Raw genomic sequence first — 11,961 nt, forward strand, 5'->3', positions numbered from 1 at the left:
TAATCATGTTTAATCTGGTTACATGGCTTAACCCAGAATTCACTAGGTACTATCCCAAAAGTGGTTTTAGGCCAGTCCCCACTAGGTAACAAATTAACAAATTACAGAATCTACCTCTAGTGAATATATTCCCTAAAAATTCTACTTCATTACCATCCCATTATTCACACTGATGATTTTCATCTGGTGCTAAGAACATTGCAATTTTTTTATTATCAAATCTTTAGCTACTGATATATATCTTATGCAGGAAAGATGCATAGACTATGTACAAATGATTGCATTTTCAACAATATATTAAATCACCTTAACATATTCCCCTCCCTCCTCTCTCTTCTATCTTTTTTGGTGGAAATTTGAACAATCAGGTAATAGCCTGTTTATAAATTAATGGCTGCAACTGGTTTTATAGCCCAAATCTTCCAGTGGTACAGATGGACTATAGATCTCTGATAATGTAATTAGAGCTGCCACTGTAGTATATTGGAAATATTATTGAATTAGGAATTAGGAAACTGAGATTTCAGTTCTGTTTTATTATTGACAATATATAAAACAAAGATGTTTAATTTTTCCTGTTGAGTTTTAATTTCCTTATTTATCAATAAAGGTTGAAAGAGGTGGTTTCTAATGTACCTTCTGCTGATTAGCCTCCTGTTACAAGTCATGTCTGCCCTAACATAAACAGGAAGTGCCTATATTTGCTTTGTTAACTAGTATTTCAAATATATATTTTCCTTCTCACACCCATGGTATATACTGTTTTCTTCATTAGATATGAAACTACTGTATAAACTATTCAAAGTTTTAAGAGGAGATAACTAATGATAAACATCCCCAAAACAGTAACTTTCTAAAAGGGTGCCTGGGTTGCTCAGACATTAAGCATCTGCCTTCGGCTCAGGTCATGATCCCAGGGTCCTGGAATTGAGCCCCGCATCAGGCTCCCTGCTCAGCAGGTAGACTGCTTCTCCCTCTCCTGCTCCCTCTGCTTGTGTTCCCTTTCTCACTGTGTCTCTCTCTGTCAAATAAATAAATAAAATCTTCAAGTAAGTAAGTAAATAAATAAATAAATAAAATTAAGACTATATAGTTGGGGGGGATGGGTTAGCCTGGTGATGGGTATTAAAGGGGGCAAGTATTGAATGGAGTACTGGGTGTTATGCGCAAACAATGAATCATGGAACACTACATCAAAAATTAATGATGTAATGCATGGTGATTAACATAATAAAATAAAATTTAGAAAAAGACTATATAGAGCACAAAGACTAACACGTTAAAACTCTACAAATGTGAAAAATCCAAATCAGCTGAATATTAATTGTGGATTTAACATTTTAGTAGTGTTTTAAAGAAGGCTGATAAATATCGCTCTATATGAGGCTACTTATACATAAACAACTTTTTAAAAATCACAGACCTGTACCTCTGAAACAAATAATACATTATATGTTAAAAGAAAAAAAAAAGAAGAAGATAGCAGGAAGGGAAGAATGAGGGGAGGGGAATCGGAGGGGGAGATGAACCATGAGAGACTATGGACTCTGAGAAACAAACTGAGGGTTCTAGAGGGGAGGGTGTAGGGGCATGGGCTAGCCTGGTGATGGGTATTAAAGAGGGCACGCTGTGCATGGAGCACTGGGTGTTATACGCAAACAATGAATCATGGAACACTACATCAAAAACTAATGATGTAATGTATGGTGATTAACATAACAGAATAATAAATAAATAAATAAATAAATAAATAAAAATAAAAATTATAGAACTTAAATTATTTTTAAATAAATTATGAAGTACTTTAAATTATAATTTATGAAATTATAAATTATAAAGTATATATCTGCTTTTTGAAGTTTAGAAAAGAGTTCATTAAATCCAATAAGCACCAGTTTTCAAATGACTTTTCATTTTTCATTTGTTAAGGAAGAGGAAAATTCATGTAGGCAAAGGATGTCTGAAGTAAAGGTAAAGAGACTAGGGAAGAGTCAAATGAAGAAAATCAGCTAATTCTTATGTGGCTTTGCATACGGGAAATTGAAATTTTCAAACACTCAAATATTAATTCACTGAGATAGTGAGTTTTAGAGCATCATTGAATGTCATTACCCTTTGAAATGCCAATTTACCAATATTCACAGTTTTTTAGTTGTATTAATCCTTAACCTTTGGAGGCCTTCTCTTTAGAAGGCACAATTCAACAAAGAAAAATTACCTTCTGGAGAGAGAGCAGCCATGAAACTTCAACTACTATGAACCAAAAGACATAAGAACATAAGAAATTACACACACACACATCTCATATACAAAGTGAACCATCTGAAAAGATAAATGAAAATATTTACAGAAATTATCTTTGGATAGGAGATTATGGGTAACTTTCACAAGATACTTATCTTTATTTCAAAACTTTCTAAAAACATGAATTATTTGTGAAAAATAATTTATTAACCAAATAACTAACATATAATATATGTAGGAGTCATTCGAGAATTTCATCCGTTTCTTCAGCAAGTGGGCCATACCACTTGAACCAGTAAATATAATATTTTGCTGCATGTTAGAATCACCTAGGGAGCTTTAAAACAATCCCATTATCCAGGCTGCACTCTATACCAATAAAATTAGAAGCTCTGAGAATCAGACCTAGACATCAGTATTTTTGTTTGTTTTCTTTTTTTAACACTTCATGAATTTGCATGTCATCCTTGCACAGGGGCCATGCTAATCTTTCCTGTACCGTTCCAATTTTAGTATATGCGATGTCGAAGTGAGCACAAGACATCAGTATTTTTAACACAACCTGCATCCAGCTGATTCCATTGTCCAGCCAAATCTAAGAACCAGTGATATAGAACATAGATATATGTTCTATATAAATTCAATGAGTTTAAATTCTAGAAAAATGACATAAAGATGCAATTGTCCATTAATAAGTGTTCAGTGATGGCATTCTTAAACTCTTTCTGTGACCTTATCTTGGCAGACTTCTCAATAGCCTGTCGTTCCTTGATTCATGCCCGTTTCCATACCGCTTCACAAAGACTTCTGTTGATTCTGTGAACTACCTGATATTCTTCCTATAAATTACTTTGTGACATAATACTCAGTTGTTTGAAGTGTAAACCCCTAAATCGTATATTCTTAAAGCATTATTAATGTAGTAAATAATTTGAACTAGGTAAAAAGAGAACATAAACTTCCATGTAGGTAAAATTAAATTTTATTTTTTAAAGAAAACATTTGGACCAATACTATCTATAATTAGTAAAATATATACTAATTATCATGTATTTGACAGTATATTTTATGAGTATTTTCTCATTGGTGTTCTTAACCAATATCATTAGGTAATTACTATAACTATCCTCATGTCACAAATGAACAAATTACTATTTAATCAGGCTAAGGGTTTGAAGCCAAGTGGTTTGATTCAGTCTATTCTCTTAACCATAATGCTATGTTTATTAATGGATTTGGGTTGTTATGATGGTGAAAAGAATGCAGGGGTAAGAGAGAGGTAACTTGAAAGTGATTACAAAGTGGGAGAGTTTTGGGTTACATGAGCTTTTGTAAATGCATATTCCTTTGACATGGTTTTGGTATATTACCTCAATCATGTTGTTGTGTTTAATCATTAATAAAATATCCTAGGGTCCATTAAGTTGAATCTCTTATCCATGACTGAAAGACTAAGGAGAAACACAAACCTCCGTATATGTGCTAAAAGAATATTGTCCATTTCTGCCTGATTAATAAGTTATTCACCCCATCATACAACCATGGAATGACATTCATGGCATATGAATGATGGGATGATACAAATATCTTAAAATTAGCATCTGCTATTGATGCATCTTTGCATCTCTCATGTCACCTAAATATTGGAGAATTTTTTCAGTTTTAAAAAAATTACTGATGTTGGGGTGCCTGGGTGGCTCAGTCATTAAGAGTCTGCCTTGGGGGTGCCTGGGTGGCTCAGTCAGTTGAGCGATTGCCTTCGGCTCAGGTCATGATCCTGGAGTCCCGGGATGGAGTCCCGCATTGGGCTCCCTGCACAGCAGGGAGTCTGCTTCTCCCTCTGACCCTTCCCCCTCTCATGTGCTCTCTCTCTCTCATTCTCGCTCTCTCAAATAGATAAATAAATAAAATCTTAAAAAGAAAAAAAAGAGTCTGCCTTAAGCTCAGGTCATGATCCCAGGGCCCTGGGATCAAGCCCCACATCCACTGGGCTCCCTGCTCAGCAGGAAGCCTACTTCACCTTCTCCCATTCCCCCTGCTCGTGTCCTTCTCTTGCTTTGTCTCTCTCTGTCAAATAAATAAATAAAATCTTTAAAAAAAATTTACTGATGTTACTAAGTCAGTAGACTCAAAGTTTTTCTATGTATTTATTATTTCAAGATATATTTAATAGAAATTGGTTATTTTTAGAAGATGGAGACACAAAACCAAAAGGAATGAGCCTTTGCCTTAAAGAGTATTCCCCAAAATGAGTTTTGGGTCCAAATATTGAAAAAAATAGAAACAGTATTATCCTAGTTCAGGTAATTATTAAGTGACATAATAAATAACACTCATCTCACTTCCATTGTTCAGCCAAGAAAACTATCAAATTTCCATCTCCACTCCTGACCTTTCCCCCAAATTTCAGAATCTTATATCCAACTGCTTAACTGGCATGTACATGTGGATGTTTAAACCTAACAACAACAAAACCAAACTACTAGTTTCTGAACTTACACCTGCTCTATTCATACTTCTGTAGCTCAGTAAATGGCAACTTCATTCTCCTACAGGCAGAGCCAAAGTAGCTTGGAATCATCCTTCCCTTTTTTTTTTTTTTCCTTTCTTGTACACCTCAAACCGAAGTCTGTCAGTAAAACCTGTGAGCTTAATCTTCCAAATTTATGTAAAATCTCACCCTTTTGGTCACTACCCTTCTTGCTACTACCTTAGCAGTATGTGACAAGCCTAGGGCTAACACCATACTTAACAGTGAAAGGCTGAAACCTTTTCTTTCAAGATCAGGAACAAGGCAAGAGTTCCCACTGTCACCACTCCTATTCAACATAGTACTGGAAGTCCTACCTGGACCAATCAGGCAACATAAACAAATAAAAGGCATCCAAATTAAGAGAAGAAATAAAAGTGTGTGTATTTCTAGATGACATGATCTTATATAGAAAAAAAATCCTACAGGCTCAACCAAAGAACTGTTAAAACTAATCAACAAATTCAGGAAAGCTGCAGGATATAATATCAACATACAGAATCAGTTGTACTTCCAAACAATGAAATATCTGAAAAGAAATAGTCTCATTCAGAATAGAATCAAAACTATAAAATACTTAGGAATGAATTTAACCATAGAGGTAAAAGATTTCTATACTAAAACTTCAACTCTGATGAGGGAAACTGAAGAAGATGCAAACAAATGTAAAGATAGTCTTTGTTTATGGATCAGAAGAATGAATATAGTTAAAATGTCCATACTACCCAAAGCTATCTGTAGATTCAGTGCAATCCCTATCAAAATTCCAACAGATTTCTATACTACAAAGCTATAACAATCAAAACAATATGATACTGGCAGAAAAAATAGACATATACAAAAGAACAGAATAGAGTCCAGAAATAAAACCCTGCATATGTAGTCACATAATATTTGGTAAGAGAGCCAAGAATACTTAATGGGGAAAGGAAAGTCTCTCCAACAAATGTTGGGGAAACTAGATAAACACATGTAGAAAAGTTAAATTGGACCTCTGTTTTATACAATTCACAAAAATTAACTTGAAATGGATCAAAGATTTAAATGTAAGATCTGAAAATGTAAAACTCTGAGCAGAAAACAGGGGGGAAAGCTCCTTGTCACAGGTATTGACAATGATTTTTTTTTTGGATATGACACCAAAAGTATAAGCAACAAAGCAGAGATAAGTAAATGGGCCTACATCAAACTGAAAAGATTCTGCTCACCAAAGGAAAGCATCAACAAAATGAAAAGCCAAACTACAGAACGGGACAAAATATTTGCCAACCATATATTTGATAAGGGGTTAATATAAAAAATACATAAAGACTCATACAGAAAACAAGCAATCTGATTAAAAATGAGCAGAGGAACTGAATAATAGACATACAAATGGCCAAGAGGTAGATGAAAAGATGCTCAACATCATTAATTCTCAGTGAAACGCCAAACAAAATGAGATGTCACCTCGTACATGTTAGAACGGCTATCATCAAAAAGCAAATAACAGGTGTTGGTAAGGATGTGGGGGGAAAAAGGAGCCCTTGTGCCCTATTGGGAATATAAGTTAGCATAGCCACTATGAAAAACAGTCTGGAGTTTACTCAAAATATTAAAAAGAAAACTACCTTATGATCCAGCAATCCCACTTCTGGGTATATATCCAAAGGAAACTAAAAACAGGTTATCAAAGATATATCCGCATTCCTGTGTTTTTGCAGCATTATTTCCAATATATGGAAACAATCTAAGTGCCTGTCAATAGAAAAATGGATTAAGAAATTGTATGTGTGTATGTGTGTTTGTGGGTGTATAAATGATGGATTATATATCATTCCATATTTAATATTATATAAAATATAGATACCATATAATGATACCATACTAAGAACTTGAAAATTGCTAAGATTTTAAATCTTCTCACCAAAAATAGAAATGGTAATTACATGATCTGATGTAGTTGTTAGATAACAGTACAGTGGTAATCATATTGCAATACATGTATCAAATCAAACATAGTACACTTCTGTTGTCTTGTTCTGTGTATTGATGTTGAAAAGTCTGATACCACCCTGAATTTGTTTTGTTTTTTTCTCCAAACTTCATTGAGATAAAATTGACATAAAACATATAACTTTAAAGTCTACTGTAACCTTAAGTTATCTATATGTTAGAGCAAGACAACAGTGGAGCACCATTTTTAAGAATCCCAAGGAACGACATTATAAGACAACTGTTTTATACTCAGCCGAATGCCCTTCAATTAAGACTACAATAAAACTGATCTAACATGCACAAATAGAGGAAACTTATGGAGAAATTATACCTACAAGCCTTTCATATGGAATCCACTAAAAATAACTTTCATTAAATCAATAGATTTTTAGGAAAATGAGCAAAATTTTTAAGAACTGAATATATTTATTTGTATAGTAAGACCAAAAACAGAATAAAGATAGCTGGAAGAATAGTATATGGATTTTACATGCTCTGACAAATTAGAAATAACACCACTAAAAGTGGGTGGAAAAGGAGATAGAAAAGAGAAACTAGAATAAGAATTTGGAACTTTTCATAGGGAAAGGTGAAAGTCTAATGATACAATTCAAAATTGACAAACTGAATAGTAGAAACTGAAGTAAGGTAAAAGGGAACTAAGGGATAGTATAAAATTATTGATAAAAAATAATATCTAGAACAAAAATATAATCCTTTCTAAATGCCAAAAAATAAAGAAAATTAAGAAGCCAACAAAAATAGCAGTGAAACAGATCACACAAAGATACAGAGTAACTATAACCCAATTCACAGTAAGTGTATCATAAAGTTATCTGACAAAAATGAGAGAGAACCTCCAAATGACTGCATTACACCTATTTGAAAATGAGTTTCCAATTGGCTTATAAAACAAAGCTGAAGCTTAGCTGTATTTATAAAAGCCTAAAGTAAAATAAAATGATTCAAAAGATAAAATAAAAGAGATGGGCAAATGCAGACCAATACATGAAAGCAAAAAAAGGGGCAACTATCTAGATATTTAAGGTACATTTCAAACAAAAGGCAAATTTTAAATTTCAAATCAAACATACACCTTCTAACACTCAAGGTTACAATTCACAATGAAATTATACATAAGAGTTATGAATATCTATGCACTAAATAATACAGCAGTTCATACAGGATAAAAGTCATAGGGGAAAATTACAGGACATGAAAGGAAAAATAGAAACACACTATCCTGAGGAGATTTTAACATCCTTTATTGTTCAAGTCAGTCAAATAAATAAGTAAATAGGGCTATAGAGGACATAACAACATAATCAATAAGAAGGCTCTAAGATGGGTATTTATGAAAATGTATACCTTCAGTAAATAGAAGACAGATCTGCTTACAAAACACCATAATAAAAATCTATAAAAAGTTAGCATATAATAACACAAAGAAAATATCATTACATTTTATAAAGAAAAAAAATGATACCAAAATATTGTCTGGTCACAATGTAGTAAAACTAGGAAAAATAGCAAAATAAAAAGAAATCTTTTCCATCTGGAAATTAAAATGTAAACCAAAATTTCTAAAATTTTAGATAATAATGTTAATGAAAATGATATATTTTCGAATATACAGCAAATAGCAAAAGATGTACTAAAATGAATTGCAAAACCTTAAACAATAAGAATGAGAAAATTAAAATAAACATCCAACAAAAACAAAATAAACCAAAGACAAGCATTATAAAGACACGTTAATAACAGAAGTTAACATGTTAGATAACAATAATAATGAGATGAACGGATAAATTAAAAGTTGTTTCTTTGGGAAATAAAAGAAAAAAGAACAGCAAAAAATGACATCATCAAAAATGACTGTTAATACCAAGTTTTCTTTTTTTAAAAATAAGGAAATAAGAAAATAAAGAGAAAATAAAGTATTATTTACTGCTTTTATGAGGAAATATAGTTCATTAACAGTTGAAAAGAAACCTTTAAAAAAACAGAATTATGACAGCTAATAATGTATGATAGCCTTTCTTTTTAGTACCAGTTTGGACATCAAATAAAAAAATTACGTCAGGCAAAGATCATCAATGGATGCTAAAAAGAGGCCAAAATTGATGTAGACAGAATATTCGCATACTGCCAAAATATCACCACAGATTATTTTATAATTGCAAAGGAAAAATTTTATTTTTATAATAGAGAAGTTTGGTTGTCACCCCTTTAAAGAAGTGACCAAATTTACCATCAAGTGAAATTGCTTGACAATATGTTCCACCTGATATAATATGAAGTAAATAACTCTTAAGAAATATTCTCCACAGAAGAAATATTTAACATAAATGTAATCAAACTATTTTAACTTTTAAAAAGAAATTCAACAATATACACAGAGAAATATCTAAAACGACCCTGTGTAGGGGGGGAAAAATCAAAAACAGATATCTAAAAGAAAATTCACCTGATATCTTTAAAAGTCATTGCTATTTAAAAATGGGGGAGGAAAATTGTTCCAGATTATAACAAATGTGGATACTTCAATCAAATGCAAAGTGAAAATTTGCTATCTTGAAAAGGACTTGATAACAAATAATAGTCAAATCATTTTAAATTTCTATAGATATAATATGTTATTTTGGTTATTGATGAGTATGTCCTTATTATGCAACATTTAAGGGTTAATTATGATGTGTACAACTTTTTTTGAAATGGTAACAAGGAGACTGAGATATCTATACACATATCTATATATCTATCAATATCTACCACATCTATATCTACCTATCGAAACAGTGCAAAGCATTAACAAATTTTGAATGTATCTGTAATAGTGGATGTGTGTTTTTATTATCATATTCCTTCACAGCTTGGGAATTTTAATAACTTAACAGGTGACAAATAGCCTGCTATTTTCTTAACTGGTCTAAAAAATGCAACATTTTACCTACTTCTTTATTATCAACCTCAGTCAAAAAAGTTCTTTATGCCTGGGTAGACTTAATTTCTTCAGATGCCACAATCTGAGATGATTACTACTAGAAAATTTCTGGTTATTTTAGCAACTCCAAACTGAATTAGTACAATTAAAAACTTTTTTTTTAAAGAATTCAAAGTGTTCATTGAAAAATTATGCCACTAATCCTGTATCAATAAAATCTGAAAAACCAATCCCCAGACCCAGGCAAATTACATTTTTGAAGACCTGTACTTGATGTTCACAAAGGCCAGAGGAATGATTCATTACTAATTGACTGAAGGAGAGGGGGATGGAGTGAATATTCTTAATTTTCACTTCCCCATGATTTCCGTTATCTATGATAGTTGTGTGGAGTCCATCATCTGTGAATGTAAATCAAATTGGTCAAGAAAGTGTATTTGGCAGAATAGGCTTACCTGTATGGTGGTTGGGATAGGAGAGCATCCAGCTAACCATAACTTCTCCTTTCTCAGACAATGGCATTTAATGGTTTGAAATGATGGTAACCATCATCACTTGGATTATTATTGTGTCTTATTTTCCATCCATCTTACTCAGAGCTTCTTAATTTTCATTTCCCTTTGAGTTCTGTAATCCTGGCTCACCAGTGTTACATTGGATGTGGGATAATCCTAGTGATATTGTGTGCTAAATGTTACTAGTGTTCACCAAAACTTTCCTCTCCTTTCTGGACACATGAATGCTCTTAAGATTCTTGTCATTAAGGAAAGTCATGTGACTAGATCTGGCCAAAAAAATGGGAACAATGGAAAGTGATGTGAGACTTTCCTAGTCTGAAACAGTGAAAAATCACTGAGAGAAAATCCAGCAACTCTCCACTTGCTTCATTGAGCAAGATCAGCCAGGATCCCTGAATATCTATGTGGGAAATAGGGCCTCTGTCATTGTATATTAATACAAACTAAGCCTTTTTACTTTTAGGTGCTGAGATGCAGGGTTTGTTAGCACAGCATAAACTAGCCTATCCTAATACACATGGCTTCTTCCTTCCCCTGTGAGTGAGGATTTTTGCTTGGTTGCTACAGTGCCTACTGACACTGCCATTTAATTTGGGATTGTTAGGTCTATGAAACTAGCTCAGTAGGAAATCTTAGCATCACCTTTACATTTGTTTTAGCTAGAGAACCACGCTTCACAGATTGCTGGACCCAAACTGTAGTTGCTCCTGGAATGTGTATTTTAGTCACCTCCTGAAGAGTAATACATCTGGCATGTACCCCCAGAGAGATTTACTTTACTTGCTTACCACAGCTGTTGATGATATGTGCCTCAAGAAGCATTTGTTCTCCCATATCCCTTTTGGCAAGAATAGGGTCTATTGTCCTCTTACTTTCAGAGAGATCCTACTTCAATTTTCCTAGTTTAACATGCCTGTTGATTTGTTTCCATTCATTTTCAAATATACCTAGAATTCACATTGTTTACTGGAATTCAGTGCCCTTTTGTTTTTCACTTTCCCTTGATTTTTGGATCAGATGTTTGTTTTATAAATACTCCTTTAGATTTTGAAATCTGTAGTCTCTCACAGTAAGATATTTGGAACCAATGGATTCTGTTCAAACAAATCCTGTCATTCTTTATCTCCCCGATTTAGATACCTTATCCTGGAGGGTTCCCACACCAACTCTAGAATTAGACTGATCAGCTCTCTTGGGATATATTTACAATTTGTTGTGACTTTCCGTAATGTCCTAATTTTGTAACTTTCCTAAAGTGTGCCCTCTGAGGGGAGAGACAGTTTTTAAATCTCCATCTATAATAACCATGTTATATAGAATCCCATCTAATACTGCTTTGATAGTTCATGCTAATATTTTGGTCTTCCTTTTTCAAGGCTAAAAACATTTTCTCTTCCTTCTTCCTTTTCAATGTCTATCTATCCTGGACTATAAGATTCATATTTCCCTTTCATATATCATTAGTTTGGCTTCTAATATCTCATTTTTTAAGGAATTATGCTTTTCCTCTACCTTAGTCAGTTGGTTTTTATTTATTTTACTTTCCATCATACACTGCTTTTACTCTGAAATAAAATTAAAGCAAGTTTTCCAAAATCCTTAGTAGCCTCTATTAAGTCCTGAGAAAATAGGATTCCCAGAAAGAGTCTTATAGGCAAAGTAGACCCAAAGTCTACTTTGGGTATTTAATAATTTCATTGAGTTTTTCTTCCTCAGCTCTAGGTATTCACTTTTACTAAGGGCTTCCA

At 32.9% G+C, this 11,961-nt stretch overlaps 1 non-coding gene across 1 annotated transcript; it reads right to left on the reverse strand.

Moving 5' to 3' along the window:
• Nucleotides 1-2,674: 2,674 nt before the first annotated feature.
• LOC113915559 lies at nucleotides 2,675-2,781 on the reverse strand. Its single transcript, XR_003517712.1, has one exon. It is a non-coding gene; the product is annotated as a U6 spliceosomal RNA (small nuclear RNA).
• Between the last annotated feature and the right edge of the window lie 9,180 nt (nucleotides 2,782-11,961).

The sequence above is a fragment of the Zalophus californianus genome, chromosome 11, assembly GCF_009762305.2.
Source record: "Zalophus californianus isolate mZalCal1 chromosome 11, mZalCal1.pri.v2, whole genome shotgun sequence".
Classification (NCBI taxonomy): domain Eukaryota; kingdom Metazoa; phylum Chordata; class Mammalia; order Carnivora; family Otariidae; genus Zalophus; species Zalophus californianus.